The following is a 14,162-nucleotide window of genomic DNA, read 5'->3' on the forward strand; positions in this document are numbered from 1 at the left end:
TCAGCCAAACAGACCACCTGAACGTTCATCGAATGGTAACTTTTCCTGTTTCTGTACACCTGCTCATTGTCTTTTGGGGGTACTAAAGCCACATGGGTCCCATCAATGGCACCAATTATGTTGGGGATATGTCCAAGGGCATAAAAATCACCCTTCACAGTGGCCAAATCTACCTCCTCAGGGAATACAATGTAGCGCCGCATGTGTTTCGTCAGGGCAGACAACACTCTAGACAGGATTTTTGAAAACATAGGCTGAGACATTCCAGATGACATGGCCACTGTTGTCTGGAATGAGCCACTTGCCAGAAAATGGAGGACTGACAGAACCTGCACTAGAGGGGGAATTCCTGTGGGTTGGCGGATGGGGGACATCAGGGCTGGCTCCAGCTGGGCACACAGTTCATGTATAGTGGCTCGGTCAAGTCGGTATCGTAGTATGATGTGGCGTTCTTCCATTGTCGACAGGTCCACCAGCGGTCGGTACACGCGAGGATTCATCCTTCTCCTCGCAAGTCCCAGCAGACGGTGCCTAGGAAGGACAACATGGAGCACAGAGTCAAGCAAGTCACAGGTACGTTCACCACTGCATGCATAGCACACGATTATCTATGTATTGAAAGGCGTGTATGTGTGGCAATGCAAGGCCTAGGCCTGTGTGACGCAGTACAAATAATGCCATGTGGGCCCTTGAAATGGCGGCTGCCTGACCTGTGAAGTGGGACAATAGGATGTGAGGTCAATGCGCTGGCGTGGCACACCGTGGCGGTAGGCGGTCGAAGACCGCTATATGAAGCCGCATTGGCTAACATTGAAGCCTATGGGTTTCAGGAGCCAATAATGAGGTGCGCCAGCGGTCGCGGTACGCACCGCCGCGGTACGCACCGCCGCGGGCATGACCGCCATTTTCTATCTGCTTAATCACTCGAGACCTGATCTTCCACAGCAGAGGACCTATACTGCAAGTGCTGCTGTGACCTCGGTCTGGAAGTGACAATGGCTGCTGCGACTGGGGAAAGGGCCCCCGCCTTCAGTTCCGAAGAGTTGGAGAAGCTCGTGGACGGGGTCCTCCCCCAGTATGCGTTACTCTACGGTCCTCCAGACCAACAGGTAAGTACACTGGGTGCACATTGAATGGGCTATGCCTGTGTGGAGTGGGGTGGATGCTAAGTTGGTGGGGTGGGGGGCGAATGAGGAGTGCAACGCACGACAGATGAGAGCATGTGCCATATGGCAAGGTTGGGGAGGGGGGGGCAATCGCATCTAACATGCAGGAATATGATGATTTCTCCTTCCCACCCTGTACATGTCAAATAGGTCAGCGCCCATCAGAAAGTGGACATATGGCGTGCCATCGCCAAGGAAGTCCGGGCCCTGGGGGTCCACGTCAGACAGGGCACCCACTGCTGCAAGAGGTGGGAGGACATCCGCCGCGGGACCAGGAAGACCGCCGAGTCACTGCTGGGGATGGCCTCCCAACCTAGGAGGGGTGCCAGTCGTACCCTGACCCCCCTGATGTCCCGGATCCTGGCGGTGGCCTACCCTGATTTGGATGGGCGCTTGAGGACATCACAGCAGACACAAGGGGGTGAGTATCAGCACATTCTGCTATCTCTCTGCGCAGTGGAGGCGTCTGGGTGGGGGAGGAGGGTTGGGGGTGACATTAGGCCAGGGCGCTTTCTGTTGTGTAGTCCGCTCCTTTAGGCATGGCCCTGTGCTCCCGGACCCCACCTCTGTAGGGTGACAAGTACAGCTATCGATGGTCCAGCATCACATATGTGCGCCTTTGTCGTCTCTAGACCTGTAGTCCTAGTCAGAAGTACTGAGTAGTGTACCCCGAATGCGCGGCTTAGTGCATGAGGCTCCTGTGTCTGTCCTCTCCGCCAACGGTGTTGACATTGCATGCACTCAACCTGGTCTTCGTTTTTCTCCCCCCACCCTTCTTCTTCGTCTTCTTGTGCATCTGTGCATTAGCATCATCAGGCGGAGGAGAATTGGCATCGGAGCACGAGGGAGCTGCAAGTCACAAGGCCCCGGTGGGACCAGGAACAGACACCGAGGGCACCAGTGATCCGGAGGGCGAGGGGAGCACCACAACGGGGACCAGTGGTGACACCAGCGACAGCGACACGTCCTCGGATGGGAGCTCCCTAGCAGTGGCGGCAACATCCGGGCCCCCCGCCTCTACAGGTACAGCCGCCACCCAGCGCACCAGCCCCGCCGTCCCAGCAGCCCCTCAGCCTACGCTCCGTGCCCGCTCGCCCAGGAAGGCGGGCGTCTCCTTCGCCCCAGGCACCTCAGCCCCTGCCCCTGTATCCCCTGCTGCCCTCAGTGAGGAGGTCATTGATCTCCTCAGGACACTCATTGTTGGGCAGACTACCCTTTTGAATGCCATCCAGGGGGTAGAAAGGGAGGTGCATCGGAGCAATGCCTACCTGGAGGGCATTCATTCGGGTCAGGCTGCCCATCAACGATCGTTCAATGCTCTGGCCTCAGCACTGACGGCAGCCATTGTCCCTGTTTCCAGCCTCCCTCTTCTGACTGCCTCCAGCCTGTCTCTGTCTCCTGTTCCTCAGCCTATCCCATCCACACCATCAGACCAGCCTGCACACACCTCAACACCCAAGGGCAGCTCATCCAGACACAAGCACCACAGAACCCACAAGCATTCACGCAAGCAACACCCAGATGCAGACATTCCAACAGTCACTACCACCTCTGTGTCCCCCTCCTCCTCGTCTCCCTCCTCCCTCCCTGTGACGTCTCCACTCACACCTGCATGCACACCACCATCAGCCAGTGCTTCCATCACCAGCACACCCTCCAGTCCAGTCCGCACACGTGCAGTCACCACCCCCACTACCATTTATACGTCCCCTGTGTCCTCTCCCACTGTGTCTGTCACCCCCTCTTCCAAGACACACAAACGCAGGCAGACACCCACCCAACAGCCATCCACCTCACGACAGCCTCCAGCACAAGCACCTGCACCCAAAGACAGCACACCTGACTCTCCTACAACCACATCCTCTTCCTCCACTCCCATCACCACTTCTCCTACCTTTTACCTTGGTCCTAAGAAAGTTTTCCTTGCTAATCTTGACCTCTTTCCCTCCACTGACCCACCCCCTCCATCTGCAAAGAGTCCCAAGAGCACCTCAGCCACCACCAGCCCAGCTTCGAGTGTCACTGTGGTGCATGGGTTCTGGAGCCCACCCTTTGCCAGTAGTGACACCTCAATCAGCAGCAAGGGGACAGCCAGCCCCCCACCAGGCAAGAAGACCAGGAAGCTAAAGGGCCGCCGTGAGAGGACTGACACGGCTGCCCCCAAGGAGCCAAGTTCTCCCACATCACCAGCCACAACAGCTAGGGGAGGCAAGGGCCCGAGAGCCCCATCTAAGGAGCGAAAGGGCAGCAGGGCGGAAAAGTCAGCCAGCAGGAGCGCGGAGCAGGAGGGGCCCACAAGCCCCATCCCGGGTGTTAGGAAGGACACCAAAGGGCCCAGGACTCCGTCACCGAAGGGTCCAGCAACAGCACGGTCGGAGGGCGAGTGAGCAGGGAGTCCAGGCCAGGTCTGGCTCCCTTGACCTACTGGACGAGCACTGCTGAAGAGGGCCCCGCCGTGCAGAAGAGCACCGCTGAAGAGTGCCCCGCCGTGCAGAAGAGCACCGCTGAAGAGGGCCCCGCCGTGCAGAAGAGCACCGCTGAACAGGGCCCCGCCGTACAGAAGAGCACCGCTGAACAGGGCCCCGCCGTGCAGAAGAGCACCGCTGAAGAGGGCCCTGCCGTGCAGAAGAGCACAGCTGAACAGGGCCCCGCCGTGCAGAAGAGCACCGCTGAAGAGGGCCCCGCCGTGCAGAAGAGCACCGCTGAAGAGGGCCCCGCCGTGCAGAAGAGCACCGCTGAAGAGGGCCCCGCCGTGCAGAAGGCCCCGCCGTGCAGAAGAGCACCGCTGAACAGGGCCCGCCATCTCAAGCCCCGCTCCGCCGGGCCCTTCATCCCAAGCACCGCTCCGCTGGGCCCTTCGTCTCAAGCACCGCTCCGCTGGGCCCCGCCATCTCAAGCACCGCTCCGCTGGGCCCCGCCATCCCAAGCACCGCTCCGCTGGGCCCCGCCGTCTCAAGCACCGCTCCGCTGGGCCCTTCATCCCAGGCACCGCTCCGCTGGGCACCGCCGTCTCAAGCACCGCTCCGCTGGGCCCTTCATCCCAAGCACCGCTCCGCTGGGCACCGCCGTCTCAAGCACCGCTCTGCTGGGCCCTTCATCCCAGGCACCGCTCCGCTGGGCACCGCCGTCTCAAGCACCGCTCCGCTGGGCCCTTCCTGTCATGCACTGTTAACGGTTCACTGTGCCCACCATGCCTCCTCCTTGACCAGTGGAGACTGTAATCCACCTGATGGACTGTGGCTTTGCACTCCCCAGGATTGATCAGTGGGCAACCCACCCACTGTAGAGACTTGAGAGACTGTGGCTTTGCACTTCCCAGGATGGAACAGTGGGCAACCCACCCACTGTAGAGACTTGAGAGACTGTGGCTTTGCACTTCCCAGGATGGAACAGTGGGCAAGCCACCCACTGTAGAGACTTGAGATACTGTGGCTTTGCACTCCCCAGGATGGCCGAGTGGGCATCCCACCCACTGTAGAGACTTGAGAGACTGTGGCTTTGCACTCCCCAGGATGGCCGAGTGGGCATGGTGGCCCCTTCGTGGATCTGGCGTCGTGGAATCATGTGGCTGTGGTGCCCCCCCCCCTTAACTTCCCCCTGAGGTGCCTGTAGTTTTTTCATCAGATGCCCCTGCAGTGTTCTCTCCAAAGGACTCAGGTCTCCTGTGTGGGCTTTGCCCTTGTGTTGCTACACTTTGGCCCACGGACACTTTGAATCTCGTTAGTTGTGCAGGACTTATTGCCTCGGTTTTTCGTATGCACTGGATATTGATTTTGGATTTTAGAGTTGTTATTGCTATTTGACCGTGACTTATCAGTGGTTTTTATTTCCCATAAATTTCGTGTCACTATTTAATTATGTCCTTGTTTTCTTTACGGGGGTTTGGGTGGTTTCACTGTGACTTGTTGCTCTGCATTGGTGTGTACATGGTTTGGGGGGGTGGGTGTATCGCGTATGTGTGTGCATGTGACCTTTCGTCCTCCCCCCTCCCCTGTGTCGTAGGTGCAGTACTCACCGTTGTCGTCTGTGCCGGCGTTCGTACTCGTGGTAGATGAGCAGGTAGACGAGAGCAGGTAGGATGTTTCTACCTCAGGGTAGGTCGCTCCCCTGCCCTCGCGGCGCCACCTTGCTCCTCTGTGCCTGCTGCCTCCTGTTTTGCTCGCTCTGTGACTGTCCCCTTGTGTGTCTGCCTCAGTCTAACCCTTTTTTGCATTTCTGTATCCCCAAGTGAGGGCCTGCTGACCCCGTGTGATCGCGCTCCCCTCTTGCCTTTCTGTACCCCTGAGTGCCTGTTGACCCCCGTGTGATCGCGCTCCCCTTTACTTTTTGTACCCCCGAGTGCCTGGTGCCCCTCGTGCCCCCCCGTCCCTCCGCCGTTTTCCCGCTGTTTTCCTCGCTTTTTTCCTGCCTTCTGTACCCCTCCTGGGTACTTTTTTCCGCTTTTTGGCCCGCTCGCCTCCCGAGGCCAATCGCCGTATTTCCCGCTCTTTTTCTCGCCACCCTACCCGCCCTCCGCCCGCCTCCCAGCTGTCTCCGCCCCCTGGCTACCCCTTAAATGGCGGCCGCTGCGAGGCCGCGCAGCGGGCGCGCCTAAGGCAAGCCTGTCTGCGCCCGTCCGCGCCTGGACCGCACCCAGCGCCCGAACCCCTGGCCCCCGCACCCCCCGTCTGACCTACAACTCCGCCACCCTCGCCAACCTCAACCCCGGCCGCACGCCGGGCTGCTACCGCGCCACCCCGAAACGGACCCACGGATCCTTCACCTGCAACAACTGCCGCTTCTCCTGCCATCGGACCCAATCCGCTCCCGCCAATAACAACGCCCCCGGAAACAACCTCCACTTCATCCTGGTCAACACCCGATCCGTCCACAGACACGCCATCGAACTGTGGAACCTTATCAACTCAACGAACCCGGACATCGCCTTCCTCACCGAGACCTGGATGAACCCCTCCTCGGCACCCGACATCGCCATAGCCATCCCCGACGGCTACAAAATCATCCGGAAAGACCGCACCAACCGCACCGGAGGAGGCATCGCCATCGCACACAAAAACTCCATCCGAGTCGCAACCGACACCGACAACTCGCTCCCCGACACCGAACATCTCCACTTCACAATCCACAGCGACCCCAAGACCACCCTCAGAGGCACTCTCATGTACAGACCACCAGGCCCCCGCTCCAAGTTCACCGAAGACATCGCAGACTTCGTCAACCCTCACGCACTCTCCTCCACCGACTACATCCTCCTAGGAGACCTCAATTTTCACCTAGAGAACCTGAATCAGCTTGTCAACACCGCAACCCACTACGCCGGACACACGCTCGACCCCATCTTCTCCTCCAGCAGACACGTCACCTTCAGCCACACCACCGAACTCACCTGGTCGGACCACAGATGTGTCCACTTCAGCTTCAAGAAGACCACCGTACACCACAACACCCAGCAACCCCCAAGAAGACACTGGAACCGTATCACCACGGAACAGCTCGCAGCAACCCTCTCCCAGAACCAACCCACCGACGCCGACGAAGCCGCCAACAACCTCACCAACTGGCTCTCCGACTGCGCAAACCTCCTGGCCCCCCTGAAGACCCAAGCCAGCTCCAACAACCACAAGAAAAGTTCTTGGTTCACCCCCGACCTCAAAGACTCCAAGAAGGAATGCCGCGTCTGCGAGAAGACGTGGCGCCTCAACCAGACCGAAGAGAACCTGTCAGCTCTCAAGGACGCCACCCACCAACACCACCAACACCTCCGCGCCGCACGAAAAACCGCCTACCGGAACAGACCTGACAACAACGCACACAACAGCAAGTAACTTTTTGGCATCGTCAAAGAGCTCTCCAACCCAGACGCAGAAAAAAACTCCATCCCTCCATCACAGGACCTCTGCGACTCCCTCGCGACCTTTTTCCACCAGAAGATCACCGACATATACAACAGCTTCCCGACCACCAGCACGAACCCCCACCCGGAACCCACCAACGAGATCACCACCATCCTCACCTGGAGCCCAACCACCACCGAGGAGATCACCCGCACCATGAATTCGATCCACTCCGGTTCCCCATCGGACCCCTGCCCGCACCACATCTACAACAAGGCCGACGACATCATCGCACCGCACCTTCGAGACGTCATCAACGCCTCCCTCACCGGCACCACCTTCCCGGAGAGCTGGAAACACGCAGAGCTCAACGCCCTCCTAAAGAAGCCCACAGCAGACCCCACCGATCTCAAAAACTTTCGGCCCATCTCTCTCCTGCCGTTCCCCGCCAAAGTGATTGAGAAAATTGTCAACTCTCAGCTCACCAACGCCCTGGAAACCAACGACTCCCTCGACCCCACACAGTTCGGTTTCAGAGCCAACCACAGCACCGAAACCGCCCTCATCGCAGCCACGGACGACATCAGGACCCTGACCGACAAGGGTGAGACCGTGGCCCTCATACTTCTGGACCTATCTGCGGCCTTCGACACAGTCTGCCACCGCACCCTGATACGACGTCTCAGCAACGCCGGCATCAGAAACAAGGCCCTCTAATGGATCGTCTCCTTCCTCTCCGGCAGGACCCAGAGAGTTCCCCTCCCCCCCTTCAGATCAACAGCTACGGAAATCATCTGCGGTATACCCCAAGGATCCTCCCTCAGCCCCACTCTCTTCAACGTCTACATGACCCCCCTGGCGAACATCGCACGCAACCACGGACTCGACCTGATATCATACGCCGATGACACCCAGCTCATCCTATCCCTCACTAACAACCCCACCGCAGGCAGAACCAGATTACACGAAGGAATGAAGGAAGTGGCGAACTGGATGACAGACAGCCGTCTAAAACTGAACGCAGACAAGACGGAGGTCCTCATCCTCGGCCCCACTCCTACCGCATGGGACGACTCCTGGTGGCCCCCCGCCCTAGGCAGCACTCCCCAACCCACCGACCACGCCCGCAACCTCGGCTTCATCCTGGACTCATCCCTCACCATGTCCAGGCAGGTGAACGAAGTGACCTCGGCATGCTTCAATACCCTCCGCATGCTTCGCAAAATCTTCCGCTGGATCCCCACCGAGACCAGGAAGACGGTCACCCACGCCCTCGTAACCAGTCGCCTGGACTACGGGAACACCCTGTACGCCGGCATCACCACCAAGCTGATGAGGAAACTCCAACGTATCCAGAACGCCGCCGCGAGACTCATCCTGGACATCCCTCGCCACCATCACATCTCCGGACACATGAAAAAACTCCACTGGCTCCCCGTCAACAAGAGGATCACCTTCCGACTTCTGACCCACGCACACAAAGCCCTTCACAACCTCGGACCCAAACTGATCAACAGCCGCATCTCCTTCTACACCCCTTCGCGCACTCAACGTTCCGCCGGTCAGGCCCTGGCAGCTGTACCCCGCATCCGCAAAGCCACCGCCGGAGGAAGATCTTTCTCTTTCTTGGCAGCGAAGACCTGGAACTCGCTACCCAGCCACCTTCGCGCCATACCTGACCACCTCCCCTTCAGAAGGCAGCTCAAGACCTGGCTCTTCGAGCACTGATCCCCCCCCCACCCCCCCAGCGCCTTGAGACCCTTTATGGGTGAGTAGCGCGCTTTATAAATTTGATTGATCGATTGATTGATTGATGTTTAATTCGGGTTCCATGCTGTCCTCCTTCCTCGTGGAGTGCGTAGAGGTGCGCGTTTTCCCGTTCGTAGTCTGTTTCTGCCGTGTTTTTATCGGCGGTGCTCCCGCCCCGGAAAAGGTGGCGGATTGGCCGGTCATGATAGTGTGGGCGGAACATTGTCTGCCGCCTGGCTGTTGGCGGTGACCGCCGCGCTGTTTGTCGGTCCCGCCGTGGCGGTCGGAGTGTTAAGTTGGCGGGCTGTGTTGGCGGTTCCCGCCAGGGTCAGAATTCCATTTTTTGGACCGCCGGCCTGTTGGCGGGTTGGCCGCCGCTTTATCACCTACCGCCAGGGTTAGAATCACCCCCTATGACTCCTAGGAAAGACTCTTTCAACGCTGTGAAAGAAAACATTGAGTGTTCAGTCTTTCCTAACTATCTGCAAATGTTAAAACATTAATTTGAACAGGAAGAGATGGTTGCTGCCGAGATGGCAAAGGAAAGTTCACAAAGCAGCCAGGGTTCTGGACCAGTGAGTAAGGATCCTCTTGGAAAAGTTATTAAAAATGAAGCAGCTATAGGAATGAATGAGGTGGAGACTGTAATGCAGCAAGCAAGAGAGGAACTTGTTGATTTGGAACAGTTAGTACAGTAGCTAAATAATGAACAGAAAGAAATGTATGATGAAGTAAAAGGTAAAACAGAGCACACATTTCTGTATGCAAAGAAACAATGTTAATGCTCTTCATTTAAACCACTACTACTATGAATCAGTGGTCAAGCTGGCACCAGGAAATGTTTTCTAATTAAAGTTCTCTTTTTTTTTTCTTTTTCGAGAAAAGAAAGGGAGATAATCACATGAATATACCAATTTAAACCATAACATAAAATATAAAAAATAAATACATAGGGGGTCATTCCGACGGTCGGTGGGAGCACCGCCAACAGGCTGGCGGTGCCCCGCAGGGCATTCTGACCGCAGCGGTTTGGCCGCGGTCAGAACTGGAAAACCGTCGGTCTCCCGCCGGTTTTCCGCTGCCCTCAGGAATCCTCCATGGCGGCGCAGCTTGCGGTTTCCGACACCCCATACCGCCATCCTGTTCCTGGCGGTTCGCCCGCCAGGAACAGGATGGCGGTATGGGGTGTCGTGGGGCCAATACCATGGGCACTGCAGGGGCCCCCATAAGAGGGTCCCACAATGAATTTCAGTGTCTGCTTAGCAGACACTGAAATTTGCGACGGGTGCAACTGCACCCGTCGCACCTTCCCACTCCGCCGGCTCCATTCGGAGCCGGCTTCCTCGTGGGAAGGGGTTTCCCGCTGGGCTGGCGGGCGGCCTTCTGGCGGTCGCCCGCCAGCCCAGCGGGAAAGCCAGAATGGCCTCCGCGGTCGATGGCGATTAAGGAAATTAATACCCCCATCTATAAACTTACCCTCCCACTTCTCGCTGTGCTTCGCAAGATCGTTGGGCTGTTCTAACATCAGTAACGAGTAGATTAATTTTAATGTTCTATTTGATTTTTCCGATATATCCTCCAACAAGGGATTGCTTTTAAATCCCTGTGCCCCTCCCGTTTTTCTACTCAGAAAATCTCTTATCTGTAAATATTTGAAGAAATCCCTTCGCTCAAGTCCAAATTGTTCTTGAAGACTCTCTAACGTCTTAACCCCAAATTCATCAACAAAAATCTCCTAGCCTTCTTATGCCTAGAGAGACCCATTTTTTGGCATGATTATCTTTAAATATTTCAGGCAAAGACGGGTTATTATTTATTGTATTATAATGATTAAATCTTCCCAACCCATTCTTTTTCTGCCATGGTCGCCAGCATCTATAGGCCACCTCCAGTACCTTATATCGTACTTTCTTATTGTAGGAAAGTACCATCTTGCCTGGCATGTTACCCCCATATTTCACTGTATATATGTTGTTTTAGTTGTATGTGTCACTGGGACCCTGCCAGCCAGGGCCCTAGTGCTCATAAGTGTGCCCTGTATGTGTTCCCTGTGTGATGACATAACTGTCTCACTGAGGCTCTGCTAACCAGAACCTCAGTGGTTATGCTCTCTCTTTGCTTTCCAAATTGTCACTAACAGGCTAGTGACCAATTTCACCAATTCACATTGGCATACTGGAACACCCTTATAATTCCCTAGTATATGGTCCTGAGGTACGCAGGGTATTGGGGTTCCAGGAGATCCCTATGGGCTGCAGCATTTATTTTGCCACCCATAGGGAGCTCTGACAATTCTTACACAGGCCTGCCACTGCAGCCTGAGGGAAATAACGTCCACGTTATTTCACAGCCATTTACCACTGCACTTAAGTAACTTATAAGTCACCTATATGTCTAACCTTTACCTGGTAAAGGTTGGGTGCTAAGTTACTTAGTGTGTGGGCACCCTGGCACTAACCACGGTGCCCCCACATTGTTCAGGGCAAATTCCCCAGACTTTGTGAGTGCGGGGACACCATTGCACGCGTGCACTATACATAGGTCACTACCTATGTATAGCGTCACAATGGTAACTCCGAACATGGCCATGTAACATGTCTAAGATCATGGAATTGTCACCCCAATGCCATTCTGGCATTGGGGAGATAATTCCATGATCCCCTGAGTCTCTAGCACAGACCCGGGTACTGCCAAACTACCTTTCCCGGGGTTTCACTGCAGCTGCTGCCAACCCCTCAGACAGGTTTCTGCCCTCCTGGGGTCCAGCCAGGCTTGGCCCAGGAAGGCAGAACAAAGGACTTCCTCAGAGAGAGGGTGTTACACCCTCTCCCTTTTGTCAGGGCTGGGGAGGAGTAGCCTCCCCCAGCCTCTAGAAATGCTTTGATGGGCACAGATGGTGCCCATCTCTGCATAAGCCAGTCTACACCGGTTCAGGGATCCCCCAGCCCTGCTCTGGCGCGAAACTGGACAAAGGAAAGGGGAGTGACCACTCCCCTGATCTGCACCTCCCCTGGGAGGTGCTTAGAGCTCCTCCAGTGTGCTCCAGACCTCTGCCATCTTGGAAACAGAGGTGCTGCTGGCACACTGGACTGCTCTGAGTGGCCAGGGCCAGCAGGTGACGTCAGAGACTCCTTCTGATAGGCTCTTACCTGTGTTGCTAGCCTATCCTCCTTCCTCAGTAGCCAAACCTCCTTTTCTGGCTATTTAGGGTCTCTGCTTCGGGGAATTCTTTAGATAATGAATGCAAGAGCTCATCAGAGTTCCTCTGCATCTCTCTCTTCACCTTCTGCCAAGAAATCGACCGCTGACTGCTCTGGACGCCTGCAAAACCGCAACAAAGTAACAAAGACGACTACTGCAACCTTGTATCGCTGATCCTGCGGCCCTCTCAACTGTTTTCCTGGTGGTGCATGCTGTGGGGGTAGCCTGCCTCCTCTCTGCACTAGAAGCTCCGAAGAAATTTCCCGTGGGTCGACGGAATCGTCCCCCTGCAACCGCAGGCACCAAAAGACTACATCACCGGTCCTCTGGGTCCCCTCTTAGCATGACGAGCGTGGTCCCTGGAACTCAGCAACTCTGTCCAAGTGACTCCCACAGTCCAGTGACTCTTCAGTCCAAGTTTGGTGGAGGTAAGTCCTTGCCTCCCCACGCTAGACTGCATTGCTGGGTACCGCGTGATTTGCAGCTGCTCCGGCTCCTGTGCACTCTTCCAGGATTTCCTTTGTGCACAGCCAAGCCTGGGTCCCCGACACTCTAACCTGCAGTGCACAACCTCCTGAGTTGTCCTCTGGCGTCGTGGGACCTTCTTTCGTGACTCCGGGTGAGCTCCAGTTCACTCTTCTTTGTAGTGCCTGTTCTGGCACTGCTGCGGGTGCTGCTTGCTTTTGAGTGGGCTCCTTGTCTTGCTGGGTGCCCCCTCTGTCTCCTCATGCAATTGGCGACATCCTGGTCCCTCCTGGGCCACAGCAGCATCCAAAAACCCTAACCGTGACCCTTGCACCTAGCAAGGCTTGTTTGCAGTCTTTCTGCGTGTGAACACCTCTGCAAGCTTCTTCACGACGTGGGACATCCATCCTCCAAAGGGGAAGTTTCTAGTCCTCTTCGTTCTTGCAGAATCCACAGCTTCTACCATCCGGTGGCAGCTTCTTTGCACCCACAGCTGGCATTTCCTGGGCATCTGCCCACTCCTGACTTGAGTGTGACTCTTGGACTTGGTCCCCTTGTTCCACAGGTACTCTCGTCTGGAAATCCATTGTTGTTGCATTGCTGGTGTTGGTCTTCCTTGCAGAATTCCCCTATCACGACTTCTGTGCTCTCTGGGGAACTTAGGTGCACTTTACACCTACTTTTCAGGGTCTTGGGGTGGGCTATTTTTCTAACCCTCACTGTTTTCTTACAGTCCCAGCGACCCTCTACAAGCTCACATAGGTTTGGGGTCCATTCGTGGTTCGCATTCCACTTCTAGAGTATATAGTTTGTGTTGCCCCTATACCTATGTGCTCTCATTGCAATCTATTGTGACTGTACATTGCTTGCATTGCTTTCTATTGCTATTACTGCATAATTTTGGTGTTGTCTGCATATATCTTGTGTATATTTGCTATCCTCATACTGAGGGTACTCACTGAGATACTTTTGGCATATTGTCATAAAAATAAAGGGGCATATTTATACTCCGTTTGCGCCGAATTAGCGTCGTTTTTTTCGACGCAAATTCGGCGCAAAACTAACGCCATATTTATACTTTGGCGCTAGACGCGTCTAGCGCCAAAGTATGAGTAAAGAGCGTCATTTTTTAGCGTGAACGCCTTCCTTGCGTTAATGAGATGCAAGGTAGGTGTTCCCGTCCCAAAAAATGACTGCAACGCAAATGCGTCGTATTTATACTCCCGGGCAAAAATCACGCCCGGGAGTTGGCGGGGCAGAAAACCCCGCATTTGCGCCACTTTTTAACGCCTGGGTCAGGGCAGGCGTTAAGGGACCTGTGGGCTCAAAATGAGCCCACAGCTGCCCTCCCATGCCCCCAGGGACTCCCCCTGCCACCCTTGCCCACCCCAGGAGGACACCCAAGGATGGAGGGACCCACCCCAGGGACATTCAGGTAAGTTCAGGTAAGTATAAATATTTTTTTTTTAAATATTTTTTTGTGGCATAGGGGGGCCTGATTTGTGCCCCCCTACATGCCTCAATGCCCAATGACCATGCCCAGGGGACATAAGTCCCCTGGGCATGGCCATTGGGCAAGGGGGCATGACTCCTGTCTTTACTAAGACAGGAGTCATGTAAATGGCGTCTGGGCGTCGTTAAAAATGGCGCAAATCGGGTGGAGGCGATTTTTTGCATCAACCTGACTTGCACCATTTTTAAGACGCCCTAGCGCCATTTTTCCCTACGCCGGCGCTGCCTGGTGTAC

This window comes from Pleurodeles waltl, chromosome 7 (genome assembly GCF_031143425.1).
Source record: "Pleurodeles waltl isolate 20211129_DDA chromosome 7, aPleWal1.hap1.20221129, whole genome shotgun sequence".
NCBI classification, from domain to species: Eukaryota; Metazoa; Chordata; class Amphibia; order Caudata; family Salamandridae; genus Pleurodeles; species Pleurodeles waltl.